The sequence below is a fragment of the Xiphophorus maculatus genome, chromosome 1, assembly GCF_002775205.1.
Source record: "Xiphophorus maculatus strain JP 163 A chromosome 1, X_maculatus-5.0-male, whole genome shotgun sequence".
Lineage (NCBI taxonomy): Eukaryota > Metazoa > Chordata > Actinopteri > Cyprinodontiformes > Poeciliidae > Xiphophorus > Xiphophorus maculatus.
Window position 1 is genome coordinate 12,535,417 of NC_036443.1, and position 27,475 is coordinate 12,562,891.

Genomic DNA, 27,475 nt, shown 5'->3' on the forward strand with positions numbered 1-27,475 from the left:
AGCAAAACAAAACTGCCATTTGAATTTATTAGTGGTTTTTGCATATAATATATAGCTTTACTTTTCTGCTCGAAGTAGAGTGACAAAGTGTATGCAATATTATTTAAGCCTGCATTTGTAATAAATGTGAGCTGGAGAGTTAAGCTGTCGAGAAACTGAATCTCTTGTAGATGTCTTACTTCTTCTAGAAAGCTGACTGGCAGTGCACAGCAACGTTCATGCACACCTCAAGCATTTGGCCTACTAAAACCATGCTGGTCAGAGGTCTGTTGGCTAAAACAATCTAACGCAGAAATCCGATTGCTACCTTGACTAAGAAGATTCTGACCTCTGCAGGTAAGATATTGACCACTGATAAGAAACATGTCCAAACTATCCCTTCAGAGATCAGAGCAGAATTTTTCAACTTTGTGTAGCTACGGCCATTCAAATCTGATTAGTAGTTTTCTACAACTATCATAACCTCTACTACATCTCGTACACATGCCTTCATTCTTGTTGCAGGACATTAAGAGACGTTAAAAACAAAGAAACAAACAACAACAAAAAAACCTCTGCACACATAATCACGCCGTGGTACACTGCTACCATTTCTCTCATCTAAAAACCAAACGAGTATTTTGTTTGTTTCCTAAACAGCCCAGATGAACTTAGTTCTGATTTATTGATGCGAGATCCAGCTGAAATAATTGGTCACTAAAATAAATTAGGACAAAAGTATGAAAATCTCTTGAACTCTAATTACCAGTTTGAATGAGTCTGATAACGATAGAGAAAAAGGTATTAGATGCAATAATTATTACTATTGCTAATTACATTTCCAATTATGTCACTAATTAGAACAGCTTAATTATCTGCTCACTGGATAAATAAGAGTTGTGCTCCCAACCAGTTGTGATGTAGCTACGATATGAAGGGCAAGCCTTCTGACCAGAAACATACAAGAAAAACATGTAAACCACCACAGTTGCATATTTTGATATGATATGAACGAATTACTTAATAATCTGTTTTAGAACATCTTTTTTTTCCCCCCTTTGCATCTAATCTGTGGTGAACTTCCTGTTATCCAGCAAAAACAACCCGGACCAGAAGAGCTAAGGGCATCTGTGAACTCCTTTTATAAAACTCTACCTTGTGGTTACAATCTCAGTAGTGACCATCTCTCTCAAGCTGCTTAATTATTAAGGATTATTTTGGCCTTCTCAAAATTAAAGTACTTAATGTAAGGAAATGTTATTGTCCAGGAAGAGAGTGAGACACTCGTCCATCAGCAGAAAAGCTACGGACAGAAAAAATGTGTGCACAGAGAAGACATGCAAACTTCAAACATTACGCCAGGCCCCGCAGTTGGACTAAATAATAATCAGAAGCATCTGTGTCAAGTAAGAATGGTAGGGATTGTTGCTTTTCTGTTTGCTCTATTTCCCTCTGTTGGTTCCATTAAGGCAACGATACTATCAATACACCTAAGTGATTTTAATGAAGTTCCAGTCGGCCCATGTCTAAAACAGTTCAGTATTTGTGAGTTAGCCTATTTGCGTTTTTTCCTGAGGAATGTAATTATTTGTCAAACATTCTCCTGTTTTTTTTTTTGAAGAGTAGATCTAAAATATCCTAGAGAAAATACTGCATGGGAAGCCGAAGTACCTAAGCGCAATGCTACCTGACAAACTACTGGCTGGCGTTTGCAAAAACGACCAATCCAGGAGCGTAATTCATTTTTCTTGGCGCTGATTAACTGTACTCCCCAAAGCAGAAATAAGAAGGACTGAAAGTATTAGCTTCTATGGTAGTGGCAGGACAGTTTGCAGTGTACTTACTAATGCATATCAAGGTATATTTGGTGTTTGAATTATTAAAATAGAGTCTAGTGGCTTCAATGTATGTCTCAAGTATTTATGGATTTTGCTGTTCGCAAACTGTTGTGGTCCATAACAACCGTGAATACTGGGACTCCACTGCATTGTGTAGTTGCACAATTTAATGTAACCTTTGAATGGAAGTAATTGAGAAATAACCAGGTTAATTTTTTGAACAGTATGTGTGTTTGTTTGGTTCTGACTGTATAGATCTATTGACAGAAATTCAGATGATTTTTTAGAAAGTTTGTTTTTATTGTCACTTTTATTAAAGTTTTTGAAAATGTTACCCAAACTCCACACCATGTATTCAGTTCCTTCCTTTATTAATTACATTGTACATTGCATTTGTTCCATACATAAAATCCCAATAATAGGCATTGAGGTTTGTTGCTGTAGCGTGACTAGATGTAAATTAGTTGAAAGGGTGTAAATACTTTCGCAAGGCTCTGTTTTGCTGTAATGCATTTAAAAAGGTATCAAAGTGCTGTTGAAATTTCTCACATTCCTTGATGGGCGTATCGCTGACTTTGACTGAGCGGAAGTTGTTGCACAGAACCGTGTCTGGTTGCCAAGTTAAGGAACAATGGATTAGTGACATATCTTCAATACGGCTGCTGCCTAATCCGACCATCTGAGCTAAGCTGTACCAGGTGAGGCAACAGTCTGAGACACCTCTGGAACAAACAGGGATCTCCTCCTAAACGCCCACAGGACGGCTACTTCCAGCCTTTGAGGAACTTCCTTGCCTTCCTCAGATGTAGCGGGCTTAGGAAATCTCTGTTTTTTGCTCTGTGCTGAACAACATTTGGATCATTTCTTGGTAAATCAGGGCTAAATTATGCTTTACTAGCAGTAGCAAAGTTACACCACAACAAAAATCATATAAATGGTCTCAATTGTGCAAAATGAAACCATTTTGCACAATTGGTCTCAATAAACATATAAATTACATTTCTACTTATCTCCCTTAATGGAGTTTTTAAGTTGAGAATTTGAACATCTGCTTCAATACTATATGGGTTCTTTTCGGCATATTAAAGAGAGGAATAATGTGTACTTGTGTATGTGTCACGGCCAAGGAATGTTGCCAACTTTAGTTTCAAAGTCTCTCCCCTCTCACCTCACTTAGTGCAAGAGGAGGAGCAAAAACAAACAAAACCAATGAGAAACATTCATTGTGCTGCTGCTTTTTCCCCCCTCTCTCTAATGTCTGTGGCATTATGTAAAAACAGGTTTTGATACGTTACGGCACGACTGTTTTTCAGTACATTTTTCACACATGACCTCATAATTTGAGGAAAAAAAAATATGCACACACCCATTTAACAGGTACTTATTGTAAAGAGACAAACAGCACCAAAAAAAAGGTGGGTATTTCACACGCATCTACTTTCCACCATGAACAGATAGTTTCCACTCTAAGATTGGAATGATACAAAGCATCCATATGTTCTTTGGTGGGGCAGAGATGCACGCTTCTTACTACTTCTAAAATAAACATTATTAATGATGATATAAATATTTATTAACATTACATGAGATTAATCCATTAATTTTGTGAACCGTATAGTGATGAAGGTGAATCAATATTTCCAAATTTCCAGTTGATTTGATCGCCCTTGTGTGTTAATATGCCAAAAACATTTACATTAAATATATTTCTTGCTGTGTCCTGAAAGCAGCGCTCAGACAGAAACGCGGTGCTCCAAAAGAACACAGCAATACCACAAAAACAACCCAGAGCCAAGCCACTAGTGAAAACCATGTCAGAACATGTGAATGAGGGAAGGTTCTGAAAAGGTGCATATTTTGATTTTAGTGATAAAACAGCAATCAGAGGAGCTGAGAGGTATTAACTGTTCAGTGACTGCTGAGATACTGGGAACCCGTTCGATCAAGCTCACTAGAAGGGACAGTTTCAATATCCTCACTTTTACAAAACCATGAAAGTTAAGAGGACAGATTGGGATACAGAGCATCTACAGTCAGTGGTTTTAACAGTGCACCTGCTTACTGCCAGTTTATTTCCAAGACGGTGCAGGGGATACTAATGTCATCAGTAATTCAACTACACATGATTTTGTTAAAGAAGGTTCTAAGCATTTTTTTTCAAGCTTGCTCTTGTGCATGACAAAAAGACAAAATGAACCTGAATGGTGAGATTTTCTGAGGTTATGTTACCATTGGTTGCCCTTGGGCATAAGAACGAGATAAATTTACTGGAAAAATTATACACACTCCTTTGTCACGCAATGCGACGGGAGCAAAAAGTCACTCGAGTTCATTCTTATGTTTCCATAAAAGTAATGTAAGCAAGCCCAGCATCATTTCTTTTACTGTTTAGCTTTCTGCTTTTCTGTGTTGGGAAAATGAATCTATAGCGTCTTGCATGAGGATATGTGATATTAAGCAATGATATTAAGCATCCCCTAACGTTCAGTACAACAAAATACTTGTCATAATTCAAGATCTTGGCTTAAATCATGCTTCTTTGAAATGATATTTTCCTTTCTGACAAAGCCCCAGCTGCACTATGCTGTACTGCACTGTTTATTGAATAATGTGGGATTCTGATAGAAAAACAAAGCAAATAGTGTCTCGATTAGCTCTGATGCATCTTGTTGTGGTTTCACTCCGACAATGATCTGCTCTGTTGACTTAGGCCATTCACACAATTCTGCTAAAATGTTGAAACGAAAGTATCAACAGTTAAGCTTTATGCCCTTAATGACCCCATTCCACAAATTCAGTACTGAAATGGAAAAATAAACCAAGTTTTAAATGGGAAAGAATACAGCTAATTCACCAGCAAGGCTTTTTGTTTATGCAACGACACTCCCAAACACGTGTGCACATATTTTCCTATTTAAAATCAGCAAAGTTATTTTAACATGTTGCTGACGGTTGAGTGTTGTCGGCCTCCATTTTATATGAGAGCAGCTAAAGCAGGTTTATGATTGTTGTTTCCTTTTCCAGCATCTAAATTATTACAGCTCTTAATGTACAGTACATTACAGTAACTCATTCCCCTGCTTGTTATGTGAACGAATATGAACTTCAAGGATAAAAGTGCATGCATATCTGAGCTGAATTAAAATAAATATACGTAGTACCTTAAAATGAAATGTCCCCAATCTCCCTGTGGATAGTTACTGGTTTTTGAATGAGGCTTTTCTGCAACAATTTTAAAATATTTAATACTTTTTATTAAGCCTGTCTATTACAACTTGCACATTTGTGTTAGAAGTTTCACCAAGGATAAAAAACAATGGAAATATTCAGAGGTGTGTTTTCTAATGCCTCAATTATAAGAAGGAATATTTCCTTATTTGTTATAAGGAACCAGTCTAGTTTGGCGACGTTTCAGATTAACTCAGTTTCTGCAACTGTGAGCCAAAGCAGAAGCTAAACATAACGCCATGAGATGAAAACTTGTAAAACAGTACTTTCAACATGTTAAGCAAAAATTGTTAACTGTCTGTTTTTGTGCACATCTTCAGAGGAAAAACAGCAGCCGTCCAAGAAGCAGATAAGAGACCATGTTAGCGCTAGAGTTACGGAGACCCACAGCTCAGGTGTAAGAATGTATAAAATATATATATATATATATAGTACAGACCAAAAGTTTGGACACACCTTTTAATTCAATGAGTTTCCTTTATTTTCATGACTATTGACATTGTAGATTTACACTGAAGGCATCAAAACTATGAATAACACATGTGGAAATATGCACTAAACAAAAAAGTGTAAAACAACTGAAAATACCCCTTATATTCTAGTTTCTTCAAAGTAGCAACATTTTGCTGTGATTACTGCTTTGCACACACTCTGCATTTTCTTGATGAGCTTCAAGAGGTCGTCACCTGAAATGGTTTTCACTTCATAGTTGTGCCCTGTCAGGTTAATAAGTGGGATTTCTTGCCTTATAAATAGTCATGAAAATAAAGAAAACCCATTGAATTAGAAGGTGTGTCCAAACTTTTGGTCTGCCTGGAGCTACATAAAGAACAATCCATGAGACAAACCTAAGTACACTTTAAAATCTACTGCAATTCGCCACTCAGTCGATGGAAAGATGCCTGGAGCTAACCAGCCCTAAGTAAACCCAACATATTATTTTAAATAAGAATTTACTGTTTTTGTTTTTGGACCATAATTTGAGTAAGCAGTGCAACCTCTCCCACTTTTAGCTTTAGTTTAACATCTTCCAGCTCCATTTTGTCGCTGTTTGTAACTGCGGGGTGAGTCAAGTGCAAATCATCTGGGATGTGTGACTGATAGGAACCGAGCAGGGCAGGTCTATATCCACATTTATTGTGCAGTGCTCTAAGCTTGTTACAGTCTAATGAACTTCTGCACCTTACTTTGTTTCTATCCTCAACTAGGTAAGTTACCAACTCCTCTATTTAGACCATAATAAGATCGATACATTACTTGGTATTGTGCTCCATCGTATTGGCCTAACACATAAAATCCAAATGAAGTACAATGTGTTTCTAACATGCCAGAATATGAAAATGTTTATAGAGAGTGAATATTTTTGGCGATATCTACTGCATGTGTGTCTTTTTGAGCCAAATATATATATGATTAATTGCAGAATAAAAGAAATAGCAAACAGTTAAGAAACTCCATCAGCTGGTGTACAACCAATCAACTGATGGAGCTCCAATTGGTAAGGCTGTTGACTCTTTGCAATTTAAAGAGATTGTTTGAGCCCAGGCATGTGTACCAAGAATGGACGTGTTGATTATGTATGCCAGGAGCGGTTCAGACTTTTATTGGAAAATTTACACCCATCCAGTGATTTATATAAATCAGCAGTGCCCACAAAGCAGTAAAACTCTAATTGTTTCTTCCATTTTCAAAGTCTCGCATCCATTAAGGATGCAGTGAGTAATAAAAGGGACTTTTAATCAATCCTCTCTTGTTGATGAGCTGATGTGTGAATGGGTTAGCCTACCTGACAGTGCCACCCATATGTTGATTTCTTTTTCTAACCGTCAACAAAGACAGAGGGAGCTTATGTCATTGTAGTGTAGGTTAATGCCTTTACTGCGCAGCTCATTTGGAGCACAATAAAAAAGGAGGAAATTTTTACCTCAGTTGCTTCTGTTTCCTTCTCTGACTGTTTTGAAAGTAGCTTAAAAATACTCCATGATTCTGATGTTGAACAGCATTAAAACGCATTATAAGGAAGAACTTTATTTCATGTCTTCAAAGCAACAAGCTGAAATATTTTTTTTTCTTTAATGCGAGTGCAGCATCCATGCACACCTCTGTTGTGACCCTTTCTTAGTCAGATTATACTGGCCGACCCCTTCTCGACCGGCTGGCATGGTCACTGTAAATCCTTGAGACTGCTCGTGCTAGGGACCTTGGGTAATTAATAAAATCCCCATTACATGCCTTGTGCCCGTTGTTTGCTATTTCAACACCCCATTTGTGCCACGATTACAGTCATTATCAGTCACCGCCATTAATTCTCTACCCAGAGCCAGGACTGCATACTAATAAATTGGGCTCTAAATTTTTTTTTTTTTTACCTTTCAAGGAGTTGGTGTTGGATGTGGGCCAGGAAGTGCCACTCCAGATTAGGAGTCATCTGCTGACAAAAAAGGAGCCCTTTGAATGGAAGCCTGCTGCATCTTTGGAGATAGTTCAAATTTCCCCTTTGATTATTTTCCTTTCCCCTCCAAAATGAATCTTTATTAGGCTTAAATCCTGAATAAAATGAAATTAGCAGACTGCAAAATATTGCCTCCTTTTTCTGACTCTATTCCCCTGTGCATGCATGCAAATTATAATGCTTATTTATGTAAATGAGGTGTCGTCTTTAATTAGTTTTGCTTGAGGGCATTAAAATACATGTATTCTTTCCCCAAAAATGATTTGTTTTGTTGCTCTGTTCAGTTTAAGTTCAAAATGAATGATTATGCCTGACTAAAAAGGTTTATTAATTCTTTAGTTTTCCTTTTTTTTTCTCCATCCTTCTCTTTTGTAGTATTATCTTCTCCACCCACTTCCTGGGAAGAGTGTTTTCTCTGTGAAATCGAAAAGCCTCTTCAGGCTGTACTCTGAGCACTACTCCGACAAGCACTTATAAAAGGTCCCAGGTTGAAACCGCATGGTAAAAATGCACTTCCACTTATCAAATCTGAAAGCTGTGCTCTTCAGCAATTTCTCTCTTTGTATATGTGAGTTTTGCTGCATTACTTTTTGCATAACGATACATTATTGATCAGGATATTTGCTTAACTATTGCACTTAACATTCACATAACGGATGTACCTTAAAGTGCTATTAAACCATCGGAAAGAACATCGGACTTTGTGAGTTAATTTGCTTTGTGTTTTGTTCAGACATTTAACTGGAAAATTTATTGACAAGAGGGTGACAGATGCACTAAGAGTTGGGTATACACAGTTGCATCTCATAAAATAAGGACATTGTCCAAAAGTTAATTTATTTAAGCGAGTTATTTCATAAAGGTAATATAGATCCATTACACACAGACTGATATATTTCAAGAATTTATTTATGTGCATTTTGATGTTTAGACAAAGGTTAACTGAGTATTAGTCCAGTCCTTGTTATACCTTATTCAGGCTCATTTTTTTAACCACACTTTTTTCTTCCACTTAACTTTCTATTAACACTTGGATATAGGTGTCTTTTATGACTTATTCTGTTGTGGAGAGAGTTACTGATTATCTGCTAGACAATTATCAAGTCAGCAGATTTTCCTATGAATATGTAGGTCATAACATGACCACAACAAAGCATTTATTATATGTGTGTGTTTTTTTTTCTTCTTTCAATTGGTTGCGAAAATATATTGGTTCTCATCAGCTGTAAGTCACAATCATCAAAATTAAAAAGAAATACACTGTTTGTGTAATGAATCTTTGCATGAATCTCACATTTTGAAATAAAATACTGAAATATAATTGCAACTTTTTATATTCTTAGTTACTGAGATCTACTGAACCTGAAGTTTGTTAAATGACATTCCCACTTATTTTGGTCTCATTTTCATATTTGTTGAAAAGCATCTGCAGTGTGACAATAAATCCTCGGCCAGGCACTATTTTCATGCATTTGCCGTTGATTTACAGTCCGTTGTTGAGTGCCTATCGAACAGAAAACGGCTTTATGTCATTGTAGGAGGTGTTGGGTCAACTTCAGTTAGAAGCAGTGTTGAGCAATATTTCAAACCACTTCAAGTTGAAAGTGACCAACTGCAGCTCTGGTTATTGTTCGATATCCTATCAGTATTCTGAATCCCTTCAGCCCCTCAGATGAGCTGAAATGGCAAGTTAAGATGCCCCCCACCCCCTTTCCTCTGCCTGCGAGCATGATTTATGGAAAGGAAGCTAGAACCATTACAGCATTTTTATTATTATTGTTCTTTCAAGGCTAATGCAACAATAGATTTTTGCATGATTGATGTATTATACTAAACATTAGAGGATTACATTAACTTTGCATAGAACAGCTAAATGACACGAGATTACTTATTGTTATTTTTCCTCCACATGATCATACTGTAAACATCATGCACATAGTATTTCTTGGCATGTATTGATTGCTACATACATAGTTTATATCCACACTGGATAAACATTGTACACTGATGCAGCTTTAGTTGTCTTTTGAGTCGGCTTTCCAGTGATAACATAAACTATTCTTTGCTGGTCGGGATTCAGGGTTCTCAAACTGTGGTAAAATACCTCTGGTGGGACTTGGGTTTTCTTCAGAAGTACACCGAAGCAGTTTTGTTATTAATCAATACAAATAACCAGTCAAAAGAGATGCACTGCTCAAGCACTTTGATCTTTTCCTCATTAGGAACTTCTCAAAGGAGAATGTGTGGTCTGAAGCTGCAACTTACAGCTTGAATGAAACAAGACTTACTTTCTATCACCAGTTTAAAAATCTATAGCGTATGCTCACTGTTATGCTTGGAAACAAGCTAACCGCTATTAGCAGTGCAAGATGATAACAATGTACACTTGCCAGCCTTTATCACATGCACCTGCCTAACTGCTCTGCAAAACACATGGCAAGTCAACCAATAACATGGCAACAGCTTGATGCTTTTAAGAATCTAGATATGGTGAGGATGACTTGCTGAAGTTTAAATTAGGAGAAAGAAGATTTAAGTAATTTTAAGTTTCGAGTGATTCTATGTAGACTGCTGCTGGGATAAGATCTTTCCACAACATTTCTCAGGTTTATGAAGAATTGGCCAAAGACAGGAAAATATCCACTGAGCTGCAGCTGTCTGGACTAAATCCCTTCTTGATGTTGTAAGTTGGAGAACGACAGCTATTCTGGCTTAAGAGGGTAAAAATATAACATGAGTATAAATATCCACGCCTTACAATCGAGGTATGCAGAAAACCGTCTTTGAATGCACAACATGTGGAACCAACAGCAGCCACTTCCAAAAGCTAAAAACAGGAAAAGGAAGCCACAAAATACACAGGCTCAAACTACTGGATGTGACAGACTGGTCCGAGTGTTTCAACATTCGGAAAGACATTTAGTCTTTCAAAATAAAAGATATTTTCAAAATGAGACACTCCACAAACTGCAGCTAAAAGAAAACCCTTGACAGACCAGTACAGTCACCACAAGTCACACTGGACAAAAATTGTTCAAATGTCCCTGGGAGTCAGAGTACTGAGGGCTGAATACAAAAGCATTTGTTTGTGCATTTCTGGATTTTCTTGTCTTTTCCTTCTTCTCCTTGGTCTGTTACATAAAATCTCAATAAAATACGTTGAAGTTTAAGCTTGATCATGTAAAAAAAATAGGCTTAAATACAAATCACAAGAAATGCTAAAATATATTTTTACTGTATTGGCCACCACATTTTACATGTAAGGCAGCCATATTGGATTTTGATGTTGGTTGGTGAGAAATTCTACAACTTTAACACTCAAAATTCTGACTTTGGGTGAACTTGCTGTTGTTTTTAACTTTACTGTGAACTTCAAATTTCTCCTTATAAGTACAATTTAAACATTTTTCCACAATGCTTCTTTTTTTTTGCTGTCTAATCTCAGGTTAAAAAAAACCTATATAAGTAAGTCGCAGATTTTTTGATTAGATCTGATTTTTTTCTGTAGTCTGTTTTTGTTTCTATGGGTGAACTTAGTTTTTGCAACAAATTGAAAAAAAAATAATTTTACTGCTGTTGTAAAATCTCAATCAAGATGTGATACTTGGAGAACCTGGCATGTACTGAGCTGGTACTTATTATCACAAGTTGGAGAACTGTAGAAAACTTTTTGAATGACAGTGCTTCAGAGATTAAGCAAAGCAACTTTGATCACCTCTCATCTGCCCCCTTCGTTCTGCAAATTATTAAAACTCAAGCCCCTTGTGGGACAGAATATGGCAGCAATATGCTGATACTTCAATCATCTGGGAGGAAATTCCATATGTAGCAGAGAGGAATCGCACACAGTATACAGTGCAGCCAGCAGTAGTTTGCCTTCATGGCAGTCCACATCAAACCTCTCCTATTATTACATGTGAGTCACATGGACGAAAAAAGTTGAAACACTCATCATGGCTATGTATTTTCACAAAGTTTTAACTAATTTCATTCATTACAAATCCTTTACAGGTGGAGTATAGGGTGGAACATCATTTGGTGTCATTATTATCCAGGGAAGACTTTTAGCTCAGCACTTTGTCACACTTTGTTTCTCTGGCTTTGCTTCTATTATAACCTATTTTCACTCACAAGAGCGCAACATTATTAAGGGGTTAAATGTAACACAAGAGGAGATTATGCCACACAGTTGTTTTTTTCATTAAACTCCATTAAACTGTTGATACATGCTTCTTGGTGTTTTTGAAAGGCATCTGAGCCTGTGTTTTTATCATATCCAGGTGATGCAGACACTGATGGGCATCCAGCCAGATGATTCTTACCCCAAAGTGCAAATTTATGCCACTCTCAGGTGCACAACACTGTAATTACCTCACAACGCAAACTGGAAGTTATGCTTGACAAAGAGGGAAAACTCTAATAAAACTGAAAGCTTTTGGTGCTCAGTCATGTCAAGCCTTTTAAGGGTATATTAACAATATGTTGAAAGGCTGTGGCACTTTTCCGTTTGTAATGTGGAAAAAGTCTCGGAAAAACACCTGGAACACAAAATATTCTGAACACTGCCGTCACAGCACATTGCAATAAAACACACTCAAAGTTAACTTTTAACATAGCACATTGTAAAAAACTTACAATTCTTGACCGTTTTACTACATTTAATTACATTACTTCTTGTATAGTTGATGAATATACAGTATGCAAAATTTGAGAAAGGTTGTAGATTTTCATGAATCTTCAATGTTCATCTAAACAAACCATTAACAAAGAGCTCGAGAGAATTGCAAACAATTACAAAATGTAGTATGGCTTCGTGTACTAAAATCCACATGTCTAGATGGCTAAAAATATTCTCACTTGAGGAACAAGTTTGAGGACGAAGGAACACAATGTTATGCCTACAACCTGTTTTTGAAATACACATCAGCGTAAGAATGCAACAATATCAAAGCAGCAAGAAAATACTTTCAAAGGCGCTCATTATCACTTGTACAATAAAAAGCCGTAGGTGTGGTTGCATTGCTCTGAAAAACGTCTTACGTGCTTTCTTAGGTGCTTTCTGAAACCAATCGAACTTCACGAGTGAAACGTACTTTTTATAGACATAACGATAAGTCACTATTTCAGTTTTACTCTCATTTAGAGAACACATTTTACTCAAAATTGACCCGGGCAATCCCATTGTTACCAACAAAATCTAATCACGGGTTAAAAGCCCAAATTAATAAGTCACAACAGGACTGATGAAGAAAGGTAATAATGATAACAATAATAATGTATTTAACTTAGAAGTGCCTTTCAGGTTACTCAAGGACCCAGTACAATAAAAACAGTTTTAAAAAAAACAACAACAATTAAAATGCAATAAACAATATAGAACATGGCTAAAAAACATCAAACTGGGCAAACAAGTCAAATTATGATTTACTGATATAATTATTTTAATAGGAGCTTAGCTCTAACAACCGTCAGCACATACCAGACATATTAAAAACTCAAAACCGAAGTAAATAAAAAATGGGAAAACTGCACGCTGTTCCTATAAAAAGAAATTTGACAGTGACTGTGCGGCTTAACGGAAATTGGTTGGTAGGTAGTAGGTATGTAGGTAGATAACTGAAAAAAAACCTAGTCCTAATGTTAATTTTTTTCTTTTTCATAAGAAATGTATTTCTCTCCAATAGGATCTGGCTGTCTAGTAATACAGGAAAATCAATCCAACTTTCATTTACTTAGCCCATAATCTAACTTAAGCACCAGCTTGGTGATGTCCAAAAAACAATAAAACACTCTTTCTTCAGGAAACAGGTCAGTAACAAGTGCAAGACCTTGTCTAATATGAAATTAAATGAACAGACAAGGACATGATGTAGTGTTAAACCACATAAATCTTTCTCATTCATCCTGTGCTCTCTTACAATAACCAGACTATGTTTGTCTCCATAATTCTTCTGTTTATTTATTCCAATTTGTGATTGTGACCCATAAATAATAAAATCTCATCTCTTTAACGTTGATTGTCAGAGTTTGCAACAACTGAGGATATTATTTTGATTAAATGAAACAAAAAACTGTGGCTTTGCAGCAGTAGCAGTATCTGCTTATTGTTCTGGTTTGTATGTCAGGAAGAACAGAAAGCTGGATGACATATTTTTGCAAAGTTCACTCACTTAGAGCTTAGTCAGCATAAATCCACACCAACAAATACTTTGCTAGCCTTTGTTAAACATCTACGTCTCTTGTTCGCAGTTCAGTACTTGTGGCTTGACATAGTAACATATTTTTCTGTAGAACATGACTACAAGTTAGACGAGGAAAATCCGAATGTACCACACAATTATTTTTCTGTTAAGCATATCTAAAATATTTAAAAGAAAATTCAGATGAGAATTTTCTTTTCCCGTCTGAAATACTTACAAATACTTTGCAAAGCCAATCCAGGAGCAGCAAAGACAATGAATGGCACTCCCAGATTGGCTGTAGGAAGAGATTTAAGCAAGACTGTAGATATTAGCTTCTGTAGTTTTTCTGTGCATATTGAAGAATAGTAAGGTATATTTGGTGTTTGAACTATTCAAAAAGACAATTATTTGCCTTCTTAGAAAGGGTCTTAAGTATTAGCAGGAGGCTGTGATCCCTAACCCCAAATACCAGGGGTCAACTGTACTATTTTGTAGACTTTCTGCTGATAACAAGACATCCTAAATATGGTAAACTAGAAGATTTTTACAGTAACCACAGACGTTTATGTTTTTTAAAAAAAAATCTCCTTAAATTAGTATAATTTTCTCTTTCCTTTTGTCAATTACAACTAGTTTTTCTTTTCTTTCTCCACTCTGAGAGACTCATGATCCAAAGTGATCTTTGTTTAATCCACGGTAATTCTACGGATTAAACAAAGCTTCAGCACAATACACCCCAACATTTAGAAAGCCTGCACTGCTGACATTTCTATTAAAATATAACCATATCAAAAGAATGCAGCAGTATTACTTTAATTTGATTGGTCTCTGCAGGGCTATTATAAAATGAGAGATTCTAAAAATCTCTATCATAACTTTAACAGGTTGATTTTATATTTTACTTTCAAAAGATTAAATCCCTTCTACAGTTTTTATTCCAAATCATTTTTGCAAACATTTGGCACCAAAAGAATAATAAATGAGAAATGACTTTTTTCAACTTGATCTTGGATTTGCAAAAGCCACAAGAATTTGAGAGAAAACAAAATGCCTGTCAGGGCGAGCATACAAGAAGCAAAAGAGAGAATCTGGCGTGGCCTAAGCAAAGTCATAAAAATATTTTCCCTTTTATTTAATGTCGTCCATAATTCATTGCCAGGAAAAGCTAATCAATAGCACCTTAATGAAAACTTGAGCCATATTTTATTTTGCCGCAGAGAAGTCCCGGATCAGCATTTGTTGTCTCGTTATGTGCTGGTTTTCACCCTTGGGCTGTTTGACAGATGTGCATCACATTTGCAGATACCCTAAATATTTTCTCTCTTCTACCACATATGTTTTTAAAAAACACCACAGAAGTAAATTTCTGATGATGACAGCAATTTAGGCTCAATGAAGAGCAATTAAAAACGTTTTAATGTTCATTCAAGCCATACATCAAGGCCCACCATGACAACAATTGGAACAAATACAAATACATTTTTTTCAATACTCAAAAACATAATAATAATAATAATAATAATAATAATAATAATAATAATAATAATAATAATAATAATTGTTACAACAGGCAAAGTTTGTTTGCTGCTTTTCCAGTAATTATCAAAAGGGTAAACAAGCTATTTTTAATTCAGTTTATTTCATTTCATTGAGCTAATAGATTCTGGGTAGAATGAAAATAATTTTAGAGGTGATATATCATGCAAAATCAACTTTTTAGCCCTTAAATACATTTTGATGTGTGTGGATTCTCTAGGAGGGCCAAAAAGTTTAATGTAGTGCTGTGTAGATATCTTCTGTTTGTGTTTTCAATCAGTTCAGTTTTCTCTTTACCCTATTAATCTTTTCTTAACTATTGCCTCATAGGATTTACTGTAGAACTACCAAACAAAGTCAGTGTCTTCCAGTTCACCAGTTTCACGAACCAGTCATTTTATTTCTTGCAACAATTTTGTAGTCCAACTTCAAGGATGCCGCAGCTGCAGGTAGATAAGTCAAAAGGTTCAGGTTTGGGACTTATTAACCCACACATTTCATTACACAGACCCTTTCAAAGTGTCATTAGGACCTCTTCAAAGTGTCTGGTTAAATGGTTCTTTTTTTGAGAATCTGCCCACATTAATGGGGAAAGTCCTCTTTGTTTGCACGGAGAACTTCAAGGATGAGTGCTTCAGCAACCTCTGTCAGTGTCAAGAAGGATTTGCTGAAAGACTGATTGAGGGGTCAATTCCTTCCGTCTAAGGAAATGACGGACACAGCAAAGCGGTAAGGTCCAAATAACGGTAAAAGCAATAAAGTTTTATTTTACACATGTACTATATATATTCTGTGTTGATATAATATCCAGGCCACTGCTTTGACAGCAGTAACATCGTGATTCTGCTTCTCTTAGCGCTATGTGCTAGCTTTTAGCTCCTTAACCATATTGTGTGTTTTGAATAGTATTATTACATAAACCGTTTGGTGTTGCTTTTGAAGTTTTTGTCTTGGGTAACATGACCTAAATGCATTCAGTGATTTTCTTGGCATTAGCATTAGCTTACTCGTTGAAGTCTTGTTTATAAGAGGTGTTCATTTATATGGTGGTACCACTTTCTAGCTTGAACATGCAAGGCTGGATGGACAAGTCTTCCATTGTTGTAACCTTTTAATCAATTTGGGGAAGAAGAAAAAAATTCTGTTCTGCAATTTAATGTTATCTCTGCTATTAAGCAATAAAAATGGCAGAATGAGGTGGAGTGGGACATTGTGACCTGCAAGGGGCGGGGTGTGAAGTGCCTCATTTGCATTTAAAGAGACCACACTTAAATAAGTTGCTCTCAGACGCTCCACAGAACAAGAAAAAGAAATTGGCCTGTGGAGCTACAATAACAAAAAGCTACAAAAATGAGGAATTCAGACCGTGAAATGTGAGCATCAAATCCTATAAAAAGAATTAAAACAGACACTAACCTACATTAACAATTTCCGATTACTAAAATGTAAATATTTATGTGTTCAACATAGCACAAAGCCAGTAGCAAATGCGCAACAATCTTACAGTTTGCAGTATAAATGTTTAGCACATTAAATAGCAAAACAATATTCTCCTTCCAATGTAGCAGCACAGAAACTCTACAAATGTAAATTTTATAAAGAATAATGATGGTACATTTTATGTTTAGCTCTCTTCCACAGCCACAATTGGAACTTTCCATGCAGAATAACGTTGCAAAGCAAACATTGCTCCATAGCAGCCAATTCTTTTTGAAGATTTTAATCATGACATATATTTTTTTTTCCCAAGTCTGTCACATAAAATCAAGTCGGACAGGCATTTAAGCGCAAATGTGTTAATAAAGTGAAAACAGAGCTGCTTCTACACTAACCAGTGAGATGTGATGCTAATTGTTTCCAGTGATCCTTATCAACATACAATATGCTCTGGTTCCATCTGACTATCTATGAATTCGAGCTGCCATTACAAGAGAAAAGGTCATTTTTCATGCTCTGGAAGGCATTCTAATGAACTGGTTGCCATCTATTTAACACAGCTTTCCACTCCTCTAAAACAGACTTTCCATTTCCTCGAGCCGCAGTTGGGTTCACTTGTCAGAGGAGATGACTGCAAAACTTAAGGAAACTTGTTTAATACCCGCTTTGAGAGTAAACAGTTATTCATCAAAAAAATAATAATGTCTCAAAAGGTCAGGCCATAAAAAACAATATCTGCCCTCTTTCCATTCCCTATTGCATTAGTTAGCTTATAAAGACGGGGGGCTGAGTAAAAAAACGAAACATGCACACACTGGTAGGAACTTGAGCGACTGCTTTATGACTTGAAATGAATAACTGATTCCATTGTCAAAACAGTAGATTATCACTGTGAAGGAGATCATCATTCTAATGATCAGCTTACACCAGACTTAAGTTGTCTTTCATGTGGCATTACATGAGCGTATACAGAGCTGTCCAGCAGCTACACATACTTTGCCTGCATTTGCATTGTCAGCTGGAGGTAAGAGGGTGGAGACCTGCCAGCAGTGAGGCTCTGGGCCAGTGCCATGACAGCTGACAACTGAGGCAGGCCCGGCGTGCAGCGTTGCACTTCTAAGAGCCAAGATCCCAGATCAAGTAAATCCTAATGAGAGACCTAATATGCCGCTAATGTGAAAATTCATATTTCTACTCTGTGGCGTTTCATGTTCAAAAGGGAGCACATGTCATTTGGCACGCCTTCATATATCACTAAGGCTCCCATCAGTCACTGATTATTGCGATAAGGAATTAAAATCCCTTAACGCAAAGCAGCCGGCACCACGTTGCACTGGCTGTCAGAATTAACTAGTAAAAGTGACCTCAACACATAGATGTTAAAGGAGGAGGAATCGCATTTAATTAGTAAGAAACATTACGTCTGACATGCATTCATGGGCAACATTAATAAATAAATAAATAAATAAATAAATAAATAAATAAATAAATAAATACTGCAGAACGAGTTACATTGGTTCAAATCCAAAAGTTGTCATTGAGTTTTCAATTAGACATGTTTCAGTTGAAGGTATCAAGGTTTCAAATACCTGCAGCATCACAGCCATTAAAGTCTTTCATTGCACAGCTCATGCGAGAAAAAGTGTCAGAGCAACCTGAGTTTTCTGTGGTTACATGCAATGCTGCCTAGTGTGGCACGCTACTGGTCAGCTGACTGAAAGAACCCAGCTCTTCATGTCCCTCACTTACATGTCTGCTTGGACATACAAATATGGTCATAGCGCGGGAACTAAAGTAACACCTCCAATTAGGTAGTTCTGCTGTAAAATAAATGTTTACAAACAATAATCAGCACTTTAAATCACAATAAAAAACATTAGAAACCATTAAAAAAAACTGTTAGTAATGCTATTTAAAGTTAAAAATTAGAGCAACACAATCATCCCATTGAACATATTTTGTGCATAAATACGTCTAAATATGTCAACGTTTGGACGCAAATCAGGCTACATTTTGATTAAAAGTAAAAGTGTTTTAAACTTTCAAATCAAGTTTTGAAACATTTATTATGGCAGTTTGAAAATACATGTTTCAATGAATCAATAGATATTTATGTAGTGGGAAAAAATGGCAGCTAGAATCAATTCAGGACCTCCTAATTTCCTGTTATCAGTTGATGAGCTACACATGTTAAATATACCATATACATAATATTTATATATACATACATATATATAAAATGTTGCGTCAGTATAATGGGATTTTCTGTTATTGTTGTCTAAATATTAAGAAAATGTTGTTTTAATGAAGTTTGTACCAGTAGATTTGGTCACTGTGCTCTAGTATCTGAAGTAAGTGACATTCACCAATACAAACAAAGATCTGTTGTTGAGACACAGTCGTTCACCGTCTAGGTTGGCGGTGAAGGCTTGTTCACGGAGGCTGGGCTGAATGGTTAGTCCTCTCCCCCTCACAGCACGCTGTGTTTACACTGATCCCCCAGGCCATTTGTTTGCAGCACTTCCTTGCCCCACAGCACCATGCATAATGCAGGAATGAAAATGTTAACAGTGGCAAATAAAATCGGCAAGGTGCCCCCACAAATCAGGGCAGTTTAGGAGCATATTTAATCATCCGCACATTTGGGACAACGCATAGCAATTAATTGTGGCATTTCAAAGAAGATCAGCAGCCTTTTTTTTTCTGGGCCTTCTCAGTTACCCCATCCACTGCAGACCAGAAGCAGCGCCTCTCTTTGAAACATCTCCACATTTTGGGCCTATTACGTTCATTATCTCTTTCCACTCAAGTAGATGAGACCTCTTGTGTGGTGTTGCAAAGAATTGCATCAACACAGCTCACCCGGTAAAAGAAATAAAACCAGGCATTGTTTGAAGAGGGTCTCCCATGTACACACACAAGAAGTAACCCAGACTCACTCTTGCATTTCTCCACTGTGCTCCAAGACAAACAAGTCACAGCACCATATGGTGATGTCAGGAAAATAAATAATTTAGAGAAATTCATGTGCGGCGTGCAGATGAGCAACCACAGAAATACCAACACAGGCTTTCTCATACTTAACCCTTCCGATAAGAGTCTTTAGCAGATGCAGGACCGCAAAGAGACAACCGCAATATCTTGCCTTAACTGGATTGAAAACTACTTTGGAGATTCAAACACAGGGACTGGCAAATGTCTCTGGACGCAAGGATGGCATTTTTTGTAGATACAATCTGCAATGCCTTTCAGCACTTCCTGAACACGAGACAACCTAATCTAATGAACCAAAGGGGTGTGTGGTGGGCAAAATCTGCTCAGGCTTTTAGCCCAGTGGCATCATCTTCACATCTCGCTGCAGACAAAAAGTCCACTTGTTATTTTCATTCGCGCTGAATTCTCCCCAGGGTGTACTCTGCGCCGCTTGAGTCATCACTGTTCAAGTCTTTTGCAGTTGTAAGGAAGTAAAGAAAAATAATCCTATGCACAAACACAAGCTGATGGCAAGGTTACAGCCATTCAGACAAGGGGGCACTCGTTTTCTGCCAACCCCGGGGAAAACTCACAGAGGGCTGCAGAGAGCGAGAAACGGAGACGGGCCGCGGTGCTGACATGGCAGCCGTCACATCATACTAACCGGTAAGACTGATGCGGGCAGACAGCACGGAGATATGTGTCACACTTTATCGACGGCAGACCAAAAGCAAAAGTGGATGTGAAGTTCTGACTGATATTTTCAAATTAGTGTTGCCTTGTGTTTTCTTTTTAAATTTCCAAAATGAAAACACAATAAGGAAGTTAAATTGGGCCAAATGTCGGTCTGATTTTTAAAAAAAATCAAGAAATATCAAGATCACTAGACAGAACAATGGTTTATTATTACCTCTGAAGGTACCTCTCTAGGCCATCAGATTATAAAAATGACATTTGAATCGAGCATTTTCAAACACAGGTTTAGAATTTCCAAGAACCTTAAATAAAGTAAATGTAGCCATCCCAATTTTCCTGGCTGATGCCAAGTTATGTTTACCTTTAAGACATGACTCTAGATCTGTACAAATCTTGGATGGTGGGAAGGTCAGTCCTGATGATTTATCTGTTGATCTCAATTGCAAGATTTTGTCTATTTGTACATGAAAGAATTGGTCCTAAAACGTTATAGAATTTTTATTAAACTAAGAAAAAGTGAGTCAAAGTACATGTTGTTGGTTAATGTAGTTATAGACCAATAATGGCGGAGGTTCTAATTTAATGTTTTAAAAAAAGAAATCTAACTTTTTAGTGTATGACCTGGGAGACAGACCCAATCAGAGTAAACTTGCCTTATTCCGCGTAATTTGTGGTGCAAATTTAATCCTAGAATTGATGACTAAATTATATTTTAGCCCTTGAGATGGTTTGAGAGCAAAGAACAGTCTTTTTATCTCAAGACTCCAGTTATTAAATATTATCACTAAGATAATGATAACCACTATAACAACCACGAAAAGAACATGCTAGTACCTAAGAAGTGCATTGACACCTCTTGAACTGTTACAGGTTTTGTCAAATTCCTAGCAAAAACCTTTATGCACTTTCTTGAGATTTCTTGGGATTAAAAAGCTAATTATACTGGTAAGAAATGACACATTTTTTCAAACTTTTTTCTTTTTTCACAAATAAAGACTAAAAAGTGTGGTATCTCTTTGTATTTAACTCCCTTGTTCTCTAAAAGCTTTAAAAAAAAAAAAAAAAGATGCAGTGTAAGCAATTGTTTTGCTCAGTTTCGTTATCTTGTGTGGATCTATCATCTCAAATCCCAATAAAACCCAATGAAGCTAAAGTTTGTAAGTGGAAAAAATGTAAAAACATGGCAGGAAAAGACTTTTGCAAGGCACTTACTTGCTAATGTCCCTATGTCCAGTGAATGTTATGTCACTATTTTTCTTTTAGAAATATGTGCATATCTATAACATGTGGCTAAACTCTTTATGAAAGAATATTTAACAAACATGCCAGAGTCTAGAGATTTACAGCCACTGCACAACACAGATTTTCTAAATGACCTATATTTGCTCATAAATTTCAAAGACTAATATAATAACACAGGGCAAACCACAATCCTAACATATTTTTAGACCACTTTGCTTCTCCTTGAGCATTGACTTTGTGAATTATGGAGATCTGAGTCATCGCAACCATGTTGCAGCATCGCCAAACACAATTATTACAAATTTCGCAATAAAGCATAATAGAAAGAATTTTGTTGTTATTTAATTAAACATATTTGTTATTGGATATGGTATTACATAGTGGCAGACACTGTGTCTCACAGTAAGAGATCAAAATGTCTTTTTGCAAGCAGAATTCTGCACACTTTAAATAATCATGATAGATACGAAACAAAAAGCAAAAAATACATTTTAAGTCTCAAAAAAAAAAGTCAGCAAAATAATCAGTGAGATGCTTTTGAGTCAATGATATCCCAAGTTGTAAAAGTGTTAAAGGGTGCAAGAAGTTTTAAAACTTTAAAATATCGTCGTCCATCATTCGGTCTTTCAAGGACTACAGGTACAAAAACATCTTCTGCTATCATTTTCATGACTTGTGAAACAACAGGCTTTTAATTTAATGTTTCCTCTCTTTAATGTGCACATCAGAACAAAGCAAGCCAACAGAATAAGCAAAAAAAAAAAAAAAGATAGCCAGAGTTTCTCCACAAACGCTATAAATCACTGCCACTTTTATAGCTTCTAATAAGTTGATGCAAAGCCATTTTTCTTCCCGCCCATCGTTCAAACATTTAGGGCATATTTACAAGGAACTTGTTAAAATATTTAATAATATTTAGTGGCAATTTTGAAGCAGCCTGTCAGAGTGAAATTTACAGTCTTAAAGTGTTTAAAAAGGCAATGACATGAATAACAAAGTGTCAAAATTCCCTAATTTGCATGGACAGGCTATAACTCCTGATACCTTCCTTAAAAAAAAGAGGTTTTTAACAAAACGAGTCATAAAATAAGCATTCAAAGTGAATGATGGCAAAGACTCATCCACAAAGTCGCACCCCCACACCCGCATAGCCCCCCCCAAACACACACACTACAGATGCCTCTGAGATCAAGTCAGCCAATAAAAGGACATATATCCTGCTGGTTTGACTTATTTATCCGGTGTGGATGAGCTCAAGATGGAATATCTCCTATAGGCAAGCTTAATTAATTGTGATAAAAGGCCTAATTTAGAGTCTGCACAAGAAAAGGGAGCCAAACAATAATATTCACTACAAATCATCTCTGCCTGTCAAATATTTCCCCCATAACTTTCTATTTCAAAGTCATCCGGACGTGAGGCTTTTGTTAAGGAACTTCGCCGAGCCAAAGCAAGGGAAAAAAAAAAAGAAGAAAACTCCCACACATCTCTGCTGCTCGGTCCGCGCTCCTGACAGATATCATCAGATGAACTCGCAGCTGCTTCACGTCACTTGGCCTTTGATGCGCTCGAAGGAGACGGTCAAGTTTGAGGCTGGCTCTTCCACACTGTCTTACTGGTTTCAGTAAGGCGCGGTGACCTGGGCCTGCCCTGTCTGTCCCAGTCAGAAAAAAGGCCCCCGTTGACACTGATTGCAAGGCTATGAGTAGTCTCTCCCCTGTGCCCTCTCAGTGCAACTCTAATTAATAGCCAATTCATCTTCTCTGATCTGAGCCAGCACATGGAGTAATATATCGTTAGTTTGGCAAGCGAGCTATTAAAGTGTAATAACCAAGTACCAGCACTCGATTTGGAAGAGTAGCACATACTTAACCATGAAGTGGAAACAATTAATTTATTGGAGGATCTCCTGTAACCAATCATTTACTAGCACTCACACCACGATGCAAAAGCCATCTCCTGTTGTGTGTGGCACACATCGGTGACATATTTTGGGCTCAGTGCCTCAAACCTCTTGCACCTCTATGACCAGTAGTAAATGCAGGATTCATTTAAACACCAATGTCACACTTTGTGCCTGCATGAAAAACCTTTCAAATGGCCGGGCAAGACGTTCATTACAGACAAGATCCGGCCTGATTACAGATCAGTATCTTTTTATATTACTGCCAGAATTATGGTTTTAATCTTTTATTCTTTGTTTTTCATTGCTTTGATTTTAGCTTTTTAATTTTCTGTTTAATGTTTTCTTTCTATTTTGCACCGTAGTTTTATTATTCCCCATGAAGCATTTGTAACAGGTATGCATGTTTCATCATGCGTTGCGAAAACAACCATGTAAGGATAATTGGAGGTTTGAAATTCCCAATGGGCTGAATTGTGCAAGCATAGGTTTTGTCTCATGTGTCCCTGTGTTGGACATGCATTGGACAGGGGATCTGGCCAGGATGAACGCCACTGCTTGCTTGTTGACCCATGGAATATGCTGAAGATCTTATTGAGGGAAGAACTTTGTACCAGAAGTTCTACATAAATAAAAATCATTTGGATAATCTTTGAGAATATATGCTGATAGAAAATTTAAAAATTAAGGTAATTTTGTATAGAGTTTGTCGTCTCATTTGCAGTTCCTTTCAAACTCCAACAAAACTCATGCTCGGTTCATTTGAGACACAGCAGACAAATGTGACACATATCCTGCTGGTTAAGTTTCACAGCAAACTTAACCACCTAATTCCCATCTTTTCACAGAAAAAAAACTGGATTGTGCCAAATCCACATGTGACGTTGAATCAAATATGTATCCAATTGTTTTCAAAGCATCTGCAGTCTGAACAGTCATCCAACTTTAAAGTCATTGACATGAGACATGCATCATAATCTGAACCACAAGAAACCAGATGTAAAAAATGGCTGAAAATTGTACTTTTGAAAACTATGACAGAAGTTTTATGGCATGAATTGTTAGCGGTTGTAGCAAGAATAAAAAGCAAAACTCACATATAAAGACATTCAGACTGGGATTAAAACCGAGGACCTCCTTCCTGCAAGGCTCCACCACTAATAACTGCACCACTGTGCAGCAAGCCGACAGTATTATCCTAATATCGTAATGATAATTTAATCTCATACAAAGGGTGGGAGGACTTTTTGTTTAATCTTCATGATAAAGGTGTTTTAGACAATCCATCCCAAAGATATTAGAAGCAGCAAAGACCAGGATTAGTCATATTCATTGCTTTCCTAAACATGACCTGATTAGTACAAATACTTAGCAGCAAGAAAATCAAACTCCATAAAACAAAAATAACAAATCAAGAAAATTAACAGAGAAAAAAAACAGGGCTTTGGTGTCATCCATAATGCACCGCAGAACAATAAATCCCTCCTCCAAACTCTAATAATTGCAGGAAATAAATGAAAACACAAAAGACTCACTGTGCTTTTGGTCTTCCTCTGAAGCAAAACATTTAAAACCCATTATTCTTTTCCCAAGAACTAATGACATTTTTTGTCTCTTCAGCTTAACGCTCTAATTGACACTTTTTTTTCGAAGAATAGCCCAGATGGAAAAATAAGTACCTCCTTAAAGACCCAACTCCCTTGCTCATTCTGCGAGCTTTAAGTCTCTTATTAATTAAACTTTCACCAAGTCAGGATTTTTTTTATTAAAAAGATAAAGTCTGCCTCCGTTAAACGGAGCTATCCTATTGTTTCTGAAGCTAAAATTTTACTTCTATAAATAAGCTAGACTTTTTAATATAGTCAGAGGGACTGGGACCAGAGGATCTACATAGTGCAGTAATTAGATGAAGATTTTCATCCAAAACACTCAGAAATTGGTTAGCTTTACCCATTAAACATTCCTCCAAATAAAATACATATGCTAAGAACACTTAGCATCATAGGATATTATTCAAACAGACGCAGAATTATCACTCTCAGGGAAAAACAAAGTGTAAATATGTGTTTTGCCATCAACATCTGTGTAACCGTGCATCTTTGATGTCCCGGTACACTGTCATTGTGAGAGGAAACAAAGCTGCAGCCACATATTGACTGCAGTTTTATGATCAGTCATCCTCTTGATCAATCAAATCCCTCTTGTGTCATTAAGTTTGCAACAACATTTGTCAATCAGCATCATAAGATGGTGATTGGGTGGCTTCAAAAGGGGAAAAAAAGCTCTTTCTTAGAAAGCAAAGAAATAAATAAAAAAATAGGACAGGCATGCAGAGTGCTTTATGAGGCCTCAAGGTTGAGAATTATGATGCTTTTATTTCATGATTTATTAATCAGAACTGATAGTGTTTCGGTTGCCTTTAGATTATAGGTAAATTTGTCCCACAGTATCAAACTAAACTACTTTAGGCTTTTTATCTCCCAGCTTCCTGTGCCATCATAAACTTTTACAAGAATCAGCATAATGCTGAGTAGGGCCACAATATTCCATAAATCTAAAGATACAAACAACCAACAACTTCCTTTCCTGGAACCAGACTGTCATGTTTTGCTAAATTATTCTTTAGACTTTGATAAAGTGTGATTGAAAGGTCAATTAAATGGGCTTTTAGGAACCCTGACTTTCAACATTTTTGTTCAGACTAAATTTGAACAGCACTTCAACAGCTATTGAAGTCCATTTTGGGACTTATTTTTGATTAGTTAAATTCATCCAAGTTAAAAAATACCATTGAAAATTGAAATTAAAAGCAGTAATAATTCAAACTATGTAAGTTTCTTCAAAGAGTCTCTTAAAATGGAGATGGCTGTGGGCAGAAGGGGTCAGGAGCGGAAAAAAAACAACAATATTGGCCAATCTTTCAAAGCCAAAATATGTAAAGTGGAAGGATGTATTAATGTGTTACCTTGGTAATTTTTCAAAAAGAATTTAGAGAAGATTTTAATAGTTTTCTCTAAGGAAATGGGAAAATTGTGTGTGAGAGAGGCTGCTAGAGGCAGTTACAAATGAGTACTTTAATTTGCCTCAGTGGTTGGTTGTGGTTCATCCCTTGAGTTTACCCTCTGTATTTCTGATCGGGTTAAAGATGAAAGATTTTCAGAAGCTTGAAAAAGAAATATTTGAGCCAATTACAGAAATCTCAACAAATCATTTAAGGAACCTAAAAGAAAGATGAAACAGTATTTAATAACCAATGCAGAAGTAGCTGCTCTCTTCATCCATACATCCACACTCACATCGGAGGTCAATTTAGAAATCTATCCATCTCCGTCTTTCGCTTTCATTTTAATTTCCTGGTAAATGAGACTACACATGCAGTGATTCAAAGGCAGACTCCTGATTCATAAACTTGCAAGCATTTTGTGGAGGATTGAATTAAACATTCTCTTGACCAAGATTATGGGGGAAAATAATCCCAACAATTATATTGCTTACTTTTCTATAAATGAGGCAGCAGAAAACATTTGTCAAGAAAATATTGTGTGCTTCACTCAGGGGTGATCATGTTCAGTACTTGAGGATTATTATCCAACAACGAAGGTCTCGTCTTCACAGAGCTAGTTTTAAATGAAACTGTAACACTTTTGTTGCAATCCAGTCACAACTCCAGTGGTCGGAGTCTATGGCACCAGCACTTTTTGAAACAAGATCTCGGAGTGAAGCTTTTCAGCTACAACCGGCCCAGAAGTGTGAAGTACTCCGCAGAACGCATGGCTGCAGGATCAGGTGCAGCCTGAGCTAAGGATGCTTTGATCCTTAGCATTCAACGATAAGCTAAAATCACAGTGCCCCAGCATGACAACTACAGCAGATTCAAGAAATCTCGGTGGGCTCGTCTAAACAATATTACACTGCCATCTAAAGGTAGAGCTTTTCCCCAACCAACATCCAAAAATAGCGGAGGTTTCCAACAGCGGCCTCGTGTTAACAAAGCCTTAAATACATCCCT

General features: G+C 36.7%; 1 protein-coding gene across 1 annotated transcript in view; it reads right to left on the reverse strand.

The window, feature by feature from the left end:
• The window catches only part of casz1 (castor zinc finger 1), a 215,705-nt gene that overhangs the window by 176,553 nt on the left and 11,677 nt on the right, over positions 1 to 27,475 (reverse strand). The gene's annotated exons all lie outside the window — the stretch shown is intronic.